The sequence below is a fragment of the Lissotriton helveticus genome, chromosome 11, assembly GCF_964261635.1.
Source record: "Lissotriton helveticus chromosome 11, aLisHel1.1, whole genome shotgun sequence".
Taxonomy (NCBI): domain Eukaryota; kingdom Metazoa; phylum Chordata; class Amphibia; order Caudata; family Salamandridae; genus Lissotriton; species Lissotriton helveticus.
In genome coordinates, this window is record NC_136072.1 from 39,062,673 (window position 1) to 39,078,246 (window position 15,574).

General features: G+C 43.9%; 12 non-coding genes across 12 annotated transcripts; all 12 read left to right on the plus strand.

Moving 5' to 3' along the window:
- The first annotated feature begins 612 nt into the window (after window positions 1–612).
- On the plus strand, window positions 613–684 carry TRNAG-UCC (transfer RNA glycine (anticodon UCC)). The gene has a single exon. It is a non-coding gene; the product is annotated as a tRNA-Gly (tRNA).
- An 899-nt stretch (window positions 685–1,583) lies between these two features.
- TRNAG-UCC (transfer RNA glycine (anticodon UCC)) lies at window positions 1,584–1,655 on the plus strand. Its single transcript has one exon. It is a non-coding gene; the product is annotated as a tRNA-Gly (tRNA).
- Window positions 1,656–3,156: 1,501 nt separating this feature from the next.
- Window positions 3,157–3,228, plus strand: TRNAG-UCC (transfer RNA glycine (anticodon UCC)). The gene has a single exon. It is a non-coding gene; the product is annotated as a tRNA-Gly (tRNA).
- Window positions 3,229–4,127: 899 nt separating this feature from the next.
- Window positions 4,128–4,199, plus strand: TRNAG-UCC (transfer RNA glycine (anticodon UCC)). Its single transcript has one exon. It is a non-coding gene; the product is annotated as a tRNA-Gly (tRNA).
- A 1,501-nt stretch (window positions 4,200–5,700) lies between these two features.
- Window positions 5,701–5,772, plus strand: TRNAG-UCC (transfer RNA glycine (anticodon UCC)). Its single transcript has one exon. It is a non-coding gene; the product is annotated as a tRNA-Gly (tRNA).
- Window positions 5,773–6,671: 899 nt separating this feature from the next.
- TRNAG-UCC (transfer RNA glycine (anticodon UCC)) lies at window positions 6,672–6,743 on the plus strand. Its single transcript has one exon. It is a non-coding gene; the product is annotated as a tRNA-Gly (tRNA).
- Window positions 6,744–8,255: 1,512 nt separating this feature from the next.
- Window positions 8,256–8,327, plus strand: TRNAG-UCC (transfer RNA glycine (anticodon UCC)). Its single transcript has one exon. It is a non-coding gene; the product is annotated as a tRNA-Gly (tRNA).
- Window positions 8,328–9,226: 899 nt separating this feature from the next.
- On the plus strand, window positions 9,227–9,298 carry TRNAG-UCC (transfer RNA glycine (anticodon UCC)). Its single transcript has one exon. It is a non-coding gene; the product is annotated as a tRNA-Gly (tRNA).
- A 1,512-nt stretch (window positions 9,299–10,810) lies between these two features.
- On the plus strand, window positions 10,811–10,882 carry TRNAG-UCC (transfer RNA glycine (anticodon UCC)). The gene has a single exon. It is a non-coding gene; the product is annotated as a tRNA-Gly (tRNA).
- An 899-nt stretch (window positions 10,883–11,781) lies between these two features.
- Window positions 11,782–11,853, plus strand: TRNAG-UCC (transfer RNA glycine (anticodon UCC)). The gene has a single exon. It is a non-coding gene; the product is annotated as a tRNA-Gly (tRNA).
- A 1,512-nt stretch (window positions 11,854–13,365) lies between these two features.
- TRNAG-UCC (transfer RNA glycine (anticodon UCC)) lies at window positions 13,366–13,437 on the plus strand. Its single transcript has one exon. It is a non-coding gene; the product is annotated as a tRNA-Gly (tRNA).
- Window positions 13,438–14,336: 899 nt separating this feature from the next.
- Window positions 14,337–14,408, plus strand: TRNAG-UCC (transfer RNA glycine (anticodon UCC)). Its single transcript has one exon. It is a non-coding gene; the product is annotated as a tRNA-Gly (tRNA).
- The last annotated feature ends 1,166 nt before the right edge of the window (window positions 14,409–15,574 follow it).

Here is a 15,574-nt window from a genome sequence, read left to right on the forward strand (position 1 = left end):
TGGCGCAGCGGAAGCGTGCTGGGCCCATAACCCAGAGGTCGATGGATCGAAACCATCCTCTGCTAATTTTGCTTGATTTTTCTTCCAAGGACCAAGCTGTCATTCCCAGGCTGCCAGCAAGTAAAAGCGCAAGCTTTTGCCAGCTATGTGAGAAAAGACTTCTCAACTATCTGTGTCTGCTGAAATACAAGAGAGGGATCGTAAAAGGATCCACCCTGTACTTTGAAAGTAAAGACACACAATAATAAGCATAAATGACTGGTGGGACCTTCAAACACTTTTCTGGGCATGCTTTGAATTTCATTCTTCCCTTTTAGTTGTGCTATTATCTATCTCCTGGGCATTTCCTGGAATGTTCTCTCTTTCTCTTCCCTGCTTTGCTTCCCATGCTGCATCTATATGTTCATATCTATTATTTGTACTACTGCTTTCCATTCTTCTCTTCCGCACAGCTTTGACCTTGGTTTCAATCCCAGTTCCTTACCCTCTGCTAAAAACTTTCTACTGCTTTTCATGTTGGTATCTAAACCAAATGCACCGTTGAAGCTGGTGCAAGATAGACATTGCACTCAGGGTCGTAATGTTTAGAACCGAGAGCATACAGATCATAGGGCGTTGGTGGTATAGTGGTGAGCATAGCTGCCTTCCAAGCAGTTGACCCGGGTTCGATTCCCGGCCAACGCAGTACAAATACTTATATATTCTGCAAGCTGGATATATTTTAATGCAATATGTCACAAAATGGAAATATCATGAACAGATTAATCAGCCAGATATAAAAAAATAAACAAATACGTAGGCAAACATCTCGATCGCCCCTTCTGCTATATTCATTGCCCTAATATATGATAAGTTCCATAAAGCAGAGTCACCACTCACATGTGCTGGTAATAAATATGTTACAGTGGGCAGACAATGAAAGGGCTGAGGCCCGACCAGACATTATAACTCCAGCATCTCTATGTTAAAAAGCATTTCTAGGCAATATCTAGCCTCTGAAAAAAATATGCAAGATCCACCGATAAATCTGGCAAAAGTCACTAACATTTTGGGCATACTTGTGCTCTCACCTGAATGTAGCGCCACCTTGTAGCCATCGGAGGTAACTGCAGCTCACAAAATGTTTCATAAGAGGGCAAGTTGAGAGGAATCCAAGAGGCAGATGTCCATAGAAAGAGCCTCTGACTACAGCAGGAAGGTTGGATGCTTCAAATTTGCATAGTTTCCTGTCCAACGTCCTCTCACGTCCCGAACGCCCACGTCACTCCACTGAATGCTCCTCATCTGCATAAAGAGAACACTTTCACAGAGGAGCAGAGTGGCGCAGCGGAAGCGTGCTGGGCCCATAACCCAGAGGTCGATGGATCGAAACCATCCTCTCCTAAATTTGCTTTATTTTCCTTCCAAGGACCAAGCTGTCATTTCCACGCTGCCAGAAAGGAAAAGCGCAAGCTTGCGCCAGCTATGTGAGAAAAGACTTCTCAACTATCTGTGTCTGATGAAATACAAGAGAGGGATCGTCAAAGGATCCACCCTTTACTTTGAAAGTAAAGAGACACAATAATAAGCATAAATGACAGAGGGCGTTGGTGGTATAGTGGTGAGCATAGCTGCCTTCCAAGCAGTTGACCCGGGTTCGATTCCCGGCCAACGCAGTGCAAATACTTATGTATTCTGCAAGCAGGATATATTTTAGTTCAACATGTCACAAAATGGAAATATCATGAACAGATTAATCAGCCATATATATAGAAATTAAAAAATACGTAGGCAAACATCTCAATCGCCCCTTCTGCTATATTCATTGTCCTAATATATGATAAGTTTCATAAAGCAGAGTCGCCATTCACATGTGCTGGTAATAAATATGTTATTTTGGGCAGGCAATGAAAGGGCTGAGGCCCGACCAGACATTATACCTCCAGCATCTCTATGTTAAAAAGCATTTCTAGGCAATTTCTAGCCTCTGAAAAAAATATGCAAGACCCACCGATAAATCTGGCCAAAGTCCGTAACATTTTTGCATACTTGTGCTCTGACCTGAATGTAGCGCCACCTCGTAGCTGTCGAAGGTAACTGCAGCTCACAAAATGTTTTATCAGAAGGCAAGTTGAGAGGAATCCAAGAGGCAGATGTCCATGGAAAGAGCCTCTCACTGCAGCAGGAAGGTTGGATGTTTGAAATTTGCATAGTTTCCTGTCCAACGTCCACAACGCTCCCAAACGCTCAAAAGCCTCGCCCTCACCGGGTAGATCTCTGGCTCCCAGGTAAAGCCAAATCCTGAGCATGTTAGCGCTAGTATCACAGAGAGAGATATAGAGGGTTCAAGAGCTGCTGTCTTGATAAATGTTTGAAACGGCTAGTGCCTGAGAGTGTCTGGCTTTCAGTTATGACTGATTGTGAGAGGGGAAGATTAAGTTTTTCTGCACCCAGCATGCCTTGCGATATACTTAGGCAAATGAGGTGAGAGCCCGACCAATCCCACTCTACTCTGCTGAATGCTCCTTATTTGCATAAAGAGAACACTTTCACAACGGAGCAGAGTGGCGCAGCGGAAGCGTGCTGGGCCCATAACCCAGAGGTCGATGGATCGAAACCATCCTCTGCTAATTTTGCTTGATTTTTCTTCCAAGGACCAAGCTGTCATTCCCAGGCTGCCAGCAAGTAAAAGCGCAAGCTTTTGCCAGCTATGTGAGAAAAGACTTCTCAACTATCTGTGTCTGCTGAAATACAAGAGAGGGATCGTAAAAGGATCCACCCTGTACTTTGAAAGTAAAGACACACAATAATAAGCATAAATGACTGGTGGGACCTTCAAACACTTTTCTGGGCATGCTTTGAATTTCATTCTTCCCTTTTAGTTGTGCTATTATCTATCTCCTGGGCATTTCCTGGAATGTTCTCTCTTTCTCTTCCCTGCTTTGCTTCCCATGCTGCATCTATATGTTCATATCTATTATTTGTACTACTGCTTTCCATTCTTCTCTTCCGCACAGCTTTGACCTTGGTTTCAATCCCAGTTCCTTACCCTCTGCTAAAAACTTTCTACTGCTTTTCATGTTGGTATCTAAACCAAATGCACCGTTGAAGCTGGTGCAAGATAGACATTGCACTCAGGGTCGTAATGTTTAGAACCGAGAGCATACAGATCATAGGGCGTTGGTGGTATAGTGGTGAGCATAGCTGCCTTCCAAGCAGTTGACCCGGGTTCGATTCCCGGCCAACGCAGTACAAATACTTATATATTCTGCAAGCTGGATATATTTTAATGCAATATGTCACAAAATGGAAATATCATGAACAGATTAATCAGCCAGATATAAAAAAATAAACAAATACGTAGGCAAACATCTCGATCGCCCCTTCTGCTATATTCATTGCCCTAATATATGATAAGTTCCATAAAGCAGAGTCACCACTCACATGTGCTGGTAATAAATATGTTACAGTGGGCAGACAATGAAAGGGCTGAGGCCCGACCAGACATTATAACTCCAGCATCTCTATGTTAAAAAGCATTTCTAGGCAATATCTAGCCTCTGAAAAAAATATGCAAGATCCACCGATAAATCTGGCAAAAGTCACTAACATTTTGGGCATACTTGTGCTCTCACCTGAATGTAGCGCCACCTTGTAGCCATCGGAGGTAACTGCAGCTCACAAAATGTTTCATAAGAGGGCAAGTTGAGAGGAATCCAAGAGGCAGATGTCCATAGAAAGAGCCTCTGACTACAGCAGGAAGGTTGGATGCTTCAAATTTGCATAGTTTCCTGTCCAACGTCCTCTCACGTCCCGAACGCCCACGTCACTCCACTGAATGCTCCTCATCTGCATAAAGAGAACACTTTCACAGAGGAGCAGAGTGGCGCAGCGGAAGCGTGCTGGGCCCATAACCCAGAGGTCGATGGATCGAAACCATCCTCTCCTAAATTTGCTTTATTTTCCTTCCAAGGACCAAGCTGTCATTTCCACGCTGCCAGAAAGGAAAAGCGCAAGCTTGCGCCAGCTATGTGAGAAAAGACTTCTCAACTATCTGTGTCTGATGAAATACAAGAGAGGGATCGTCAAAGGATCCACCCTTTACTTTGAAAGTAAAGAGACACAATAATAAGCATAAATGACAGAGGGCGTTGGTGGTATAGTGGTGAGCATAGCTGCCTTCCAAGCAGTTGACCCGGGTTCGATTCCCGGCCAACGCAGTGCAAATACTTATGTATTCTGCAAGCAGGATATATTTTAGTTCAACATGTCACAAAATGGAAATATCATGAACAGATTAATCAGCCATATATATAGAAATTAAAAAATACGTAGGCAAACATCTCAATCGCCCCTTCTGCTATATTCATTGTCCTAATATATGATAAGTTTCATAAAGCAGAGTCGCCATTCACATGTGCTGGTAATAAATATGTTATTTTGGGCAGGCAATGAAAGGGCTGAGGCCCGACCAGACATTATACCTCCAGCATCTCTATGTTAAAAAGCATTTCTAGGCAATTTCTAGCCTCTGAAAAAAATATGCAAGACCCACCGATAAATCTGGCCAAAGTCCGTAACATTTTTGCATACTTGTGCTCTGACCTGAATGTAGCGCCACCTCGTAGCTGTCGAAGGTAACTGCAGCTCACAAAATGTTTTATCAGAAGGCAAGTTGAGAGGAATCCAAGAGGCAGATGTCCATGGAAAGAGCCTCTCACTGCAGCAGGAAGGTTGGATGTTTGAAATTTGCATAGTTTCCTGTCCAACGTCCACAACGCTCCCAAACGCTCAAAAGCCTCGCCCTCACCGGGTAGATCTCTGGCTCCCAGGTAAAGCCAAATCCTGAGCATGTTAGCGCTAGTATCACAGAGAGAGATATAGAGGGTTCAAGAGCTGCTGTCTTGATAAATGTTTGAAACGGCTAGTGCCTGAGAGTGTCTGGCTTTCAGTTATGACTGATTGTGAGAGGGGAAGATTAAGTTTTTCTGCACCCAGCATGCCTTGCGATATACTTAGGCAAATGAGGTGAGAGCCCGACCAATCCCACTCTACTCTGCTGAATGCTCCTTATTTGCATAAAGAGAACACTTTCACAACGGAGCAGAGTGGCGCAGCGGAAGCGTGCTGGGCCCATAACCCAGAGGTCGATGGATCGAAACCATCCTCTGCTAATTTTGCTTGATTTTTCTTCCAAGGACCAAGCTGTCATTCCCAGGCTGCCAGCAAGTAAAAGCGCAAGCTTTTGCCAGCTATGTGAGAAAAGACTTCTCAACTATCTGTGTCTGCTGAAATACAAGAGAGGGATCGTAAAAGGATCCACCCTGTACTTTGAAAGTAAAGACACACAATAATAAGCATAAATGACTGGTGGGACCTTCAAACACTTTTCTGGGCATGCTTTGAATTTCATTCTTCCCTTTTAGTTGTGCTATTATCTATCTCCTGGGCATTTCCTGGAATGTTCTCTCTTTCTCTTCCCTGCTTTGCTTCCCATGCTGCATCTATATGTTCATATCTATTATTTGTACTACTGCTTTCCATTCTTCTCTTCCGCACAGCTTTGACCTTGGTTTCAATCCCAGTTCCTTACCCTCTGCTAAAAACTTTCTACTGCTTTTCATGTTGGTATCTAAACCAAATGCACCGTTGAAGCTGGTGCAAGATAGACATTGCACTCAGGGTCGTAATGTTTAGAACCGAGAGCATACAGATCATAGGGCGTTGGTGGTATAGTGGTGAGCATAGCTGCCTTCCAAGCAGTTGACCCGGGTTCGATTCCCGGCCAACGCAGTACAAATACTTATATATTCTGCAAGCTGGATATATTTTAATGCAATATGTCACAAAATGGAAATATCATGAACAGATTAATCAGCCAGATATAAAAAAATAAACAAATACGTAGGCAAACATCTCGATCGCCCCTTCTGCTATATTCATTGCCCTAATATATGATAAGTTCCATAAAGCAGAGTCACCACTCACATGTGCTGGTAATAAATATGTTACAGTGGGCAGACAATGAAAGGGCTGAGGCCCGACCAGACATTATAACTCCAGCATCTCTATGTTAAAAAGCATTTCTAGGCAATATCTAGCCTCTGAAAAAAATATGCAAGATCCACCGATAAATCTGGCAAAAGTCACTAACATTTTGGGCATACTTGTGCTCTCACCTGAATGTAGCGCCACCTTGTAGCCATCGGAGGTAACTGCAGCTCACAAAATGTTTCATAAGAGGGCAAGTTGAGAGGAATCCAAGAGGCAGATGTCCATAGAAAGAGCCTCTGACTACAGCAGGAAGGTTGGATGCTTCAAATTTGCATAGTTTCCTGTCCAACGTCCTCTCACGTCCCGAACGCCCACGTCACTCCACTGAATGCTCCTCATCTGCATAAAGAGAACACTTTCACAGAGGAGCAGAGTGGCGCAGCGGAAGCGTGCTGGGCCCATAACCCAGAGGTCGATGGATCGAAACCATCCTCTCCTAAATTTGCTTTATTTTCCTTCCAAGGACCAAGCTGTCATTTCCACGCTGCCAGAAAGGAAAAGCGCAAGCTTGCGCCAGCTATGTGAGAAAAGACTTCTCAACTATCTGTGTCTGATGAAATACAAGAGAGGGATCGTCAAAGGATCCACCCTTTACTTTGAAAGTAAAGAGACACAATAATAAGCATAAATGACAGAGGGCGTTGGTGGTATAGTGGTGAGCATAGCTGCCTTCCAAGCAGTTGACCCGGGTTCGATTCCCGGCCAACGCAGTGCAAATACTTATGTATTCTGCAAGCAGGATATATTTTAGTTCAACATGTCACAAAATGGAAATATCATGAACAGATTAATCAGCCATATATATAGAAATTTAAAAATACGTAGGCAAACATCTCAATCGCCCCTTCTGCTATATTCATTGTCCTAATATATGATAAGTTTCATAAAGCAGAGTCGCCATTCACATGTGCTGGTAATAAATATGTTATTTTGGGCAGGCAATGAAAGGGCTGAGGCCCGACCAGACATTATACCTCCAGCATCTCTATGTTAAAAAGCATTTCTAGGCAATTTCTAGCCTCTGAAAAAAATATGCAAGACCCACCGATAAATCTGGCCAAAGTCCGTAACATTTTTGCATACTTGTGCTCTGACCTGAATGTAGCGCCACCTCGTAGCTGTCGAAGGTAACTGCAGCTCACAAAATGTTTTATCAGAAGGCAAGTTGAGAGGAATCCAAGAGGCAGATGTCCATGGAAAGAGCCTCTCACTGCAGCAGGAAGGTTGGATGTTTGAAATTTGCATAGTTTCCTGTCCAACGTCCACAACGCTCCCAAACGCTCAAAAGCCTCACACCGGGCAAGCCCTCACCGGGTAGATCTCTGGCTCCCAGGTAAAGCCAAATCCTGAGCATGTTAGCGCTAGTATCACAGAGAGAGATATAGAGGGTTCAAGAGCTGCTGTCTTGATAAATGTTTGAAACGGCTAGTGCCTGAGAGTGTCTGGCTTTCAGTTATGACTGATTGTGAGAGGGGAAGATTAAGTTTTTCTGCACCCAGCATGCCTTGCGATATACTTAGGCAAATGAGGTGAGAGCCCGACCAATCCCACTCTACTCTGCTGAATGCTCCTTATTTGCATAAAGAGAACACTTTCACAACGGAGCAGAGTGGCGCAGCGGAAGCGTGCTGGGCCCATAACCCAGAGGTCGATGGATCGAAACCATCCTCTGCTAATTTTGCTTGATTTTTCTTCCAAGGACCAAGCTGTCATTCCCAGGCTGCCAGCAAGTAAAAGCGCAAGCTTTTGCCAGCTATGTGAGAAAAGACTTCTCAACTATCTGTGTCTGCTGAAATACAAGAGAGGGATCGTAAAAGGATCCACCCTGTACTTTGAAAGTAAAGACACACAATAATAAGCATAAATGACTGGTGGGACCTTCAAACACTTTTCTGGGCATGCTTTGAATTTCATTCTTCCCTTTTAGTTGTGCTATTATCTATCTCCTGGGCATTTCCTGGAATGTTCTCTCTTTCTCTTCCCTGCTTTGCTTCCCATGCTGCATCTATATGTTCATATCTATTATTTGTACTACTGCTTTCCATTCTTCTCTTCCGCACAGCTTTGACCTTGGTTTCAATCCCAGTTCCTTACCCTCTGCTAAAAACTTTCTACTGCTTTTCATGTTGGTATCTAAACCAAATGCACCGTTGAAGCTGGTGCAAGATAGACATTGCACTCAGGGTCGTAATGTTTAGAACCGAGAGCATACAGATCATAGGGCGTTGGTGGTATAGTGGTGAGCATAGCTGCCTTCCAAGCAGTTGACCCGGGTTCGATTCCCGGCCAACGCAGTACAAATACTTATATATTCTGCAAGCTGGATATATTTTAATGCAATATGTCACAAAATGGAAATATCATGAACAGATTAATCAGCCAGATATAAAAAAATAAACAAATACGTAGGCAAACATCTCGATCGCCCCTTCTGCTATATTCATTGCCCTAATATATGATAAGTTCCATAAAGCAGAGTCACCACTCACATGTGCTGGTAATAAATATGTTACAGTGGGCAGACAATGAAAGGGCTGAGGCCCGACCAGACATTATAACTCCAGCATCTCTATGTTAAAAAGCATTTCTAGGCAATATCTAGCCTCTGAAAAAAATATGCAAGATCCACCGATAAATCTGGCAAAAGTCACTAACATTTTGGGCATACTTGTGCTCTCACCTGAATGTAGCGCCACCTTGTAGCCATCGGAGGTAACTGCAGCTCACAAAATGTTTCATAAGAGGGCAAGTTGAGAGGAATCCAAGAGGCAGATGTCCATAGAAAGAGCCTCTGACTACAGCAGGAAGGTTGGATGCTTCAAATTTGCATAGTTTCCTGTCCAACGTCCTCTCACGTCCCGAACGCCCACGTCACTCCACTGAATGCTCCTCATCTGCATAAAGAGAACACTTTCACAGAGGAGCAGAGTGGCGCAGCGGAAGCGTGCTGGGCCCATAACCCAGAGGTCGATGGATCGAAACCATCCTCTCCTAAATTTGCTTTATTTTCCTTCCAAGGACCAAGCTGTCATTTCCACGCTGCCAGAAAGGAAAAGCGCAAGCTTGCGCCAGCTATGTGAGAAAAGACTTCTCAACTATCTGTGTCTGATGAAATACAAGAGAGGGATCGTCAAAGGATCCACCCTTTACTTTGAAAGTAAAGAGACACAATAATAAGCATAAATGACAGAGGGCGTTGGTGGTATAGTGGTGAGCATAGCTGCCTTCCAAGCAGTTGACCCGGGTTCGATTCCCGGCCAACGCAGTGCAAATACTTATGTATTCTGCAAGCAGGATATATTTTAGTTCAACATGTCACAAAATGGAAATATCATGAACAGATTAATCAGCCATATATATAGAAATTAAAAAATACGTAGGCAAACATCTCAATCGCCCCTTCTGCTATATTCATTGTCCTAATATATGATAAGTTTCATAAAGCAGAGTCGCCATTCACATGTGCTGGTAATAAATATGTTATTTTGGGCAGGCAATGAAAGGGCTGAGGCCCGACCAGACATTATACCTCCAGCATCTCTATGTTAAAAAGCATTTCTAGGCAATTTCTAGCCTCTGAAAAAAATATGCAAGACCCACCGATAAATCTGGCCAAAGTCCGTAACATTTTTGCATACTTGTGCTCTGACCTGAATGTAGCGCCACCTCGTAGCTGTCGAAGGTAACTGCAGCTCACAAAATGTTTTATCAGAAGGCAAGTTGAGAGGAATCCAAGAGGCAGATGTCCATGGAAAGAGCCTCTCACTGCAGCAGGAAGGTTGGATGTTTGAAATTTGCATAGTTTCCTGTCCAACGTCCACAACGCTCCCAAACGCTCAAAAGCCTCACACCGGGCAAGCCCTCACCGGGTAGATCTCTGGCTCCCAGGTAAAGCCAAATCCTGAGCATGTTAGCGCTAGTATCACAGAGAGAGATATAGAGGGTTCAAGAGCTGCTGTCTTGATAAATGTTTGAAACGGCTAGTGCCTGAGAGTGTCTGGCTTTCAGTTATGACTGATTGTGAGAGGGGAAGATTAAGTTTTTCTGCACCCAGCATGCCTTGCGATATACTTAGGCAAATGAGGTGAGAGCCCGACCAATCCCACTCTACTCTGCTGAATGCTCCTTATTTGCATAAAGAGAACACTTTCACAACGGAGCAGAGTGGCGCAGCGGAAGCGTGCTGGGCCCATAACCCAGAGGTCGATGGATCGAAACCATCCTCTGCTAATTTTGCTTGATTTTTCTTCCAAGGACCAAGCTGTCATTCCCAGGCTGCCAGCAAGTAAAAGCGCAAGCTTTTGCCAGCTATGTGAGAAAAGACTTCTCAACTATCTGTGTCTGCTGAAATACAAGAGAGGGATCGTAAAAGGATCCACCCTGTACTTTGAAAGTAAAGACACACAATAATAAGCATAAATGACTGGTGGGACCTTCAAACACTTTTCTGGGCATGCTTTGAATTTCATTCTTCCCTTTTAGTTGTGCTATTATCTATCTCCTGGGCATTTCCTGGAATGTTCTCTCTTTCTCTTCCCTGCTTTGCTTCCCATGCTGCATCTATATGTTCATATCTATTATTTGTACTACTGCTTTCCATTCTTCTCTTCCGCACAGCTTTGACCTTGGTTTCAATCCCAGTTCCTTACCCTCTGCTAAAAACTTTCTACTGCTTTTCATGTTGGTATCTAAACCAAATGCACCGTTGAAGCTGGTGCAAGATAGACATTGCACTCAGGGTCGTAATGTTTAGAACCGAGAGCATACAGATCATAGGGCGTTGGTGGTATAGTGGTGAGCATAGCTGCCTTCCAAGCAGTTGACCCGGGTTCGATTCCCGGCCAACGCAGTACAAATACTTATATATTCTGCAAGCTGGATATATTTTAATGCAATATGTCACAAAATGGAAATATCATGAACAGATTAATCAGCCAGATATAAAAAAATAAACAAATACGTAGGCAAACATCTCGATCGCCCCTTCTGCTATATTCATTGCCCTAATATATGATAAGTTCCATAAAGCAGAGTCACCACTCACATGTGCTGGTAATAAATATGTTACAGTGGGCAGACAATGAAAGGGCTGAGGCCCGACCAGACATTATAACTCCAGCATCTCTATGTTAAAAAGCATTTCTAGGCAATATCTAGCCTCTGAAAAAAATATGCAAGATCCACCGATAAATCTGGCAAAAGTCACTAACATTTTGGGCATACTTGTGCTCTCACCTGAATGTAGCGCCACCTTGTAGCCATCGGAGGTAACTGCAGCTCACAAAATGTTTCATAAGAGGGCAAGTTGAGAGGAATCCAAGAGGCAGATGTCCATAGAAAGAGCCTCTGACTACAGCAGGAAGGTTGGATGCTTCAAATTTGCATAGTTTCCTGTCCAACGTCCTCTCACGTCCCGAACGCCCACGTCACTCCACTGAATGCTCCTCATCTGCATAAAGAGAACACTTTCACAGAGGAGCAGAGTGGCGCAGCGGAAGCGTGCTGGGCCCATAACCCAGAGGTCGATGGATCGAAACCATCCTCTCCTAAATTTGCTTTATTTTCCTTCCAAGGACCAAGCTGTCATTTCCACGCTGCCAGAAAGGAAAAGCGCAAGCTTGCGCCAGCTATGTGAGAAAAGACTTCTCAACTATCTGTGTCTGATGAAATACAAGAGAGGGATCGTCAAAGGATCCACCCTTTACTTTGAAAGTAAAGAGACACAATAATAAGCATAAATGACAGAGGGCGTTGGTGGTATAGTGGTGAGCATAGCTGCCTTCCAAGCAGTTGACCCGGGTTCGATTCCCGGCCAACGCAGTGCAAATACTTATGTATTCTGCAAGCAGGATATATTTTAGTTCAACATGTCACAAAATGGAAATATCATGAACAGATTAATCAGCCATATATATAGAAATTAAAAAATACGTAGGCAAACATCTCAATCGCCCCTTCTGCTATATTCATTGTCCTAATATATGATAAGTTTCATAAAGCAGAGTCGCCATTCACATGTGCTGGTAATAAATATGTTATTTTGGGCAGGCAATGAAAGGGCTGAGGCCCGACCAGACATTATACCTCCAGCATCTCTATGTTAAAAAGCATTTCTAGGCAATTTCTAGCCTCTGAAAAAAATATGCAAGACCCACCGATAAATCTGGCCAAAGTCCGTAACATTTTTGCATACTTGTGCTCTGACCTGAATGTAGCGCCACCTCGTAGCTGTCGAAGGTAACTGCAGCTCACAAAATGTTTTATCAGAAGGCAAGTTGAGAGGAATCCAAGAGGCAGATGTCCATGGAAAGAGCCTCTCACTGCAGCAGGAAGGTTGGATGTTTGAAATTTGCATAGTTTCCTGTCCAACGTCCACAACGCTCCCAAACGCTCAAAAGCCTCACACCGGGCAAGCCCTCACCGGGTAGATCTCTGGCTCCCAGGTAAAGCCAAATCCTGAGCATGTTAGCGCTAGTATCACAGAGAGAGATATAGAGGGTTCAAGAGCTGCTGTCTTGATAAATGTTTGAAACGGCTAGTGCCTGAGAGTGTCTGGCTTTCAGTTATGACTGATTGTGAGAGGGGAAGATTAAGTTTTTCTGCACCCAGCATGCCTTGCGATATACTTAGGCAAATGAGGTGAGAGCCCGACCAATCCCACTCTACTCTGCTGAATGCTCCTTATTTGCATAAAGAGAACACTTTCACAACGGAGCAGAGTGGCGCAGCGGAAGCGTGCTGGGCCCATAACCCAGAGGTCGATGGATCGAAACCATCCTCAGCTAATTTTGCTTGATTTTTCTTCCAAGGACCAAGCTGTCATTCCCAGGCTGCCAGCAAGTAAAAGCGCAAGCTTTTGCCAGCTATGTGAGAAAAGACTTCTCAACTATCTGTGTCTGCTGAAATACAAGAGAGGGATCGTAAAAGGATCCACCCTGTACTTTGAAAGTAAAGACACACAATAATAAGCATAAATGACTGGTGGGACCTTCAAACACTTTTCTGGGCATGCTTTGAATATCATTCTTCCCTTTTAGTTGTGCTATTATCTATCTCCTGGGCATTTCCTGGAATGTTCTCTCTTTCTCTTCCCTGCTTTGCTTCCCATGCTGCATCTATATGTTCATATCTATTATTTGTACTACTGCTTTCCATTCTTCTCTTCCGCACAGCTTTGACCTTGGTTTCAATCCCAGTTCCTTACCCTCTGCTAAAAACTTTCTACTGCTTTTCATGTTGGTATCTAAACCAAATGCACCGTTGAAGCTGGTGCAAGATAGACATTGCACTCAGGGTCGTAATGTTTAGAACCGAGAGCATACAGATCATAGGGCGTTGGTGGTATAGTGGTGAGCATAGCTGCCTTCCAAGCAGTTGACCCGGGTTCGGTTCCCGGCCAACGCAGTACAAATACTTATATATTCTGCAAGCTGGATATATTTTAATGCAATATGTCACAAAATGGAAATATCATGAACAGATTAATCAGCCAGATATAAAAAAATAAACAAATACGTAGGCAAACATCTCGATCGCCCCTTCTGCTATATTCATTGCCCTAATATATGATAAGTTCCATAAAGCAGAGTCACCACTCACATGTGCTGGTAATAAATATGTTACAGTGGGCAGACAATGAAAGGGCTGAGGCCCGACCAGACATTATAACTCCAGCATCTCTATGTTAAAAAGCATTTCTAGGCAATATCTAGCCTCTGAAAAAAATATGCAAGATCCACCGATAAATCTGGCAAAAGTCACTAACATTTTGGGCATACTTGTGCTCTCACCTGAATGTAGCGCCACCTTGTAGCCATCGGAGGTAACTGCAGCTCACAAAATGTTTCATAAGAGGGCAAGTTGAGAGGAATCCAAGAGGCAGATGTCCATAGAAAGAGCCTCTGACTACAGCAGGAAGGTTGGATGCTTCAAATTTGCATAGTTTCCTGTCCAACGTCCTCTCACGTCCCGAACGCCCACGTCACTCCACTGAATGCTCCTCATCTGCATAAAGAGAACACTTTCACAGAGGAGCAGAGTGGCGCAGCGGAAGCGTGCTGGGCCCATAACCCAGAGGTCGATGGATCGAAACCATCCTCTCCTAAATTTGCTTTATTTTCCTTCCAAGGACCAAGCTGTCATTTCCACGCTGCCAGAAAGGAAAAGCGCAAGCTTGCGCCAGCTATGTGAGAAAAGACTTCTCAACTATCTGTGTCTGATGAAATACAAGAGAGGGATCGTCAAAGGATCCACCCTTTACTTTGAAAGTAAAGAGACACAATAATAAGCATAAATGACAGAGGGCGTTGGTGGTATAGTGGTGAGCATAGCTGCCTTCCAAGCAGTTGACCCGGGTTCGATTCCCGGCCAACGCAGTGCAAATACTTATGTATTCTGCAAGCAGGATATATTTTAGTTCAACATGTCACAAAATGGAAATATCATGAACAGATTAATCAGCCATATATATAGAAATTAAAAAATACGTAGGCAAACATCTCAATCGCCCCTTCTGCTATATTCATTGTCCTAATATATGATAAGTTTCATAAAGCAGAGTCGCCATTCACATGTGCTGGTAATAAATATGTTATTTTGGGCAGGCAATGAAAGGGCTGAGGCCCGACCAGACATTATACCTCCAGCATCTCTATGTTAAAAAGCATTTCTAGGCAATTTCTAGCCTCTGAAAAAAATATGCAAGACCCACCGATAAATCTGGCCAAAGTCCGTAACATTTTTGCATACTTGTGCTCTGACCTGAATGTAGCGCCACCTCGTAGCTGTCGAAGGTAACTGCAGCTCACAAAATGTTTTATCAGAAGGCAAGTTGAGAGGAATCCAAGAGGCAGATGTCCATGGAAAGAGCCTCTCACTGCAGCAGGAAGGTTGGATGTTTGAAATTTGCATAGTTTCCTGTCCAACGTCCACAACGCTCCCAAACGCTCAAAAGCCTCGCCCTCACCGGGTAGATCTCTGGCTCCCAGGTAAAGCCAAATCCTGAGCATGTTAGCGCTAGTATCACAGAGAGAGATATAGAGGGTTCAAGAGCTGCTGTCTTGATAAATGTTTGAAACGGCTAGTGCCTGAGAGTGTCTGGCTTTCAGTTATGACTGATTGTGAGAGGGGAAGATTAAGTTTTTCTGCACCCAGCATGCCTTGCGATATACTTAGGCAAATGAGGTGAGAGCCCGACCAATCCCACTCTACTCTGCTGAATGCTCCTTATTTGCATAAAGAGAACACTTTCACAACGGAGCAGAGTGGCGCAGCGGAAGCGTGCTGGGCCCATAACCCAGAGGTCGATGGATCGAAACCATCCTCTGCTAATTTTGCTTGATTTTTCTTCCAAGGACCAAGCTGTCATTCCCAGGCTGCCAGCAAGTAAAAGCGCAAGCTTTTGCCAGCTATGTGAGAAAAGACTTCTCAACTATCTGTGTCTGCTGAAATACAAGAGAGGGATCGTAAAAGGATCCACCCTGTACTTTGAAAGTAAAGACACACAATAATAAGCATAAATGACTGGTGGGACCTTCAAACA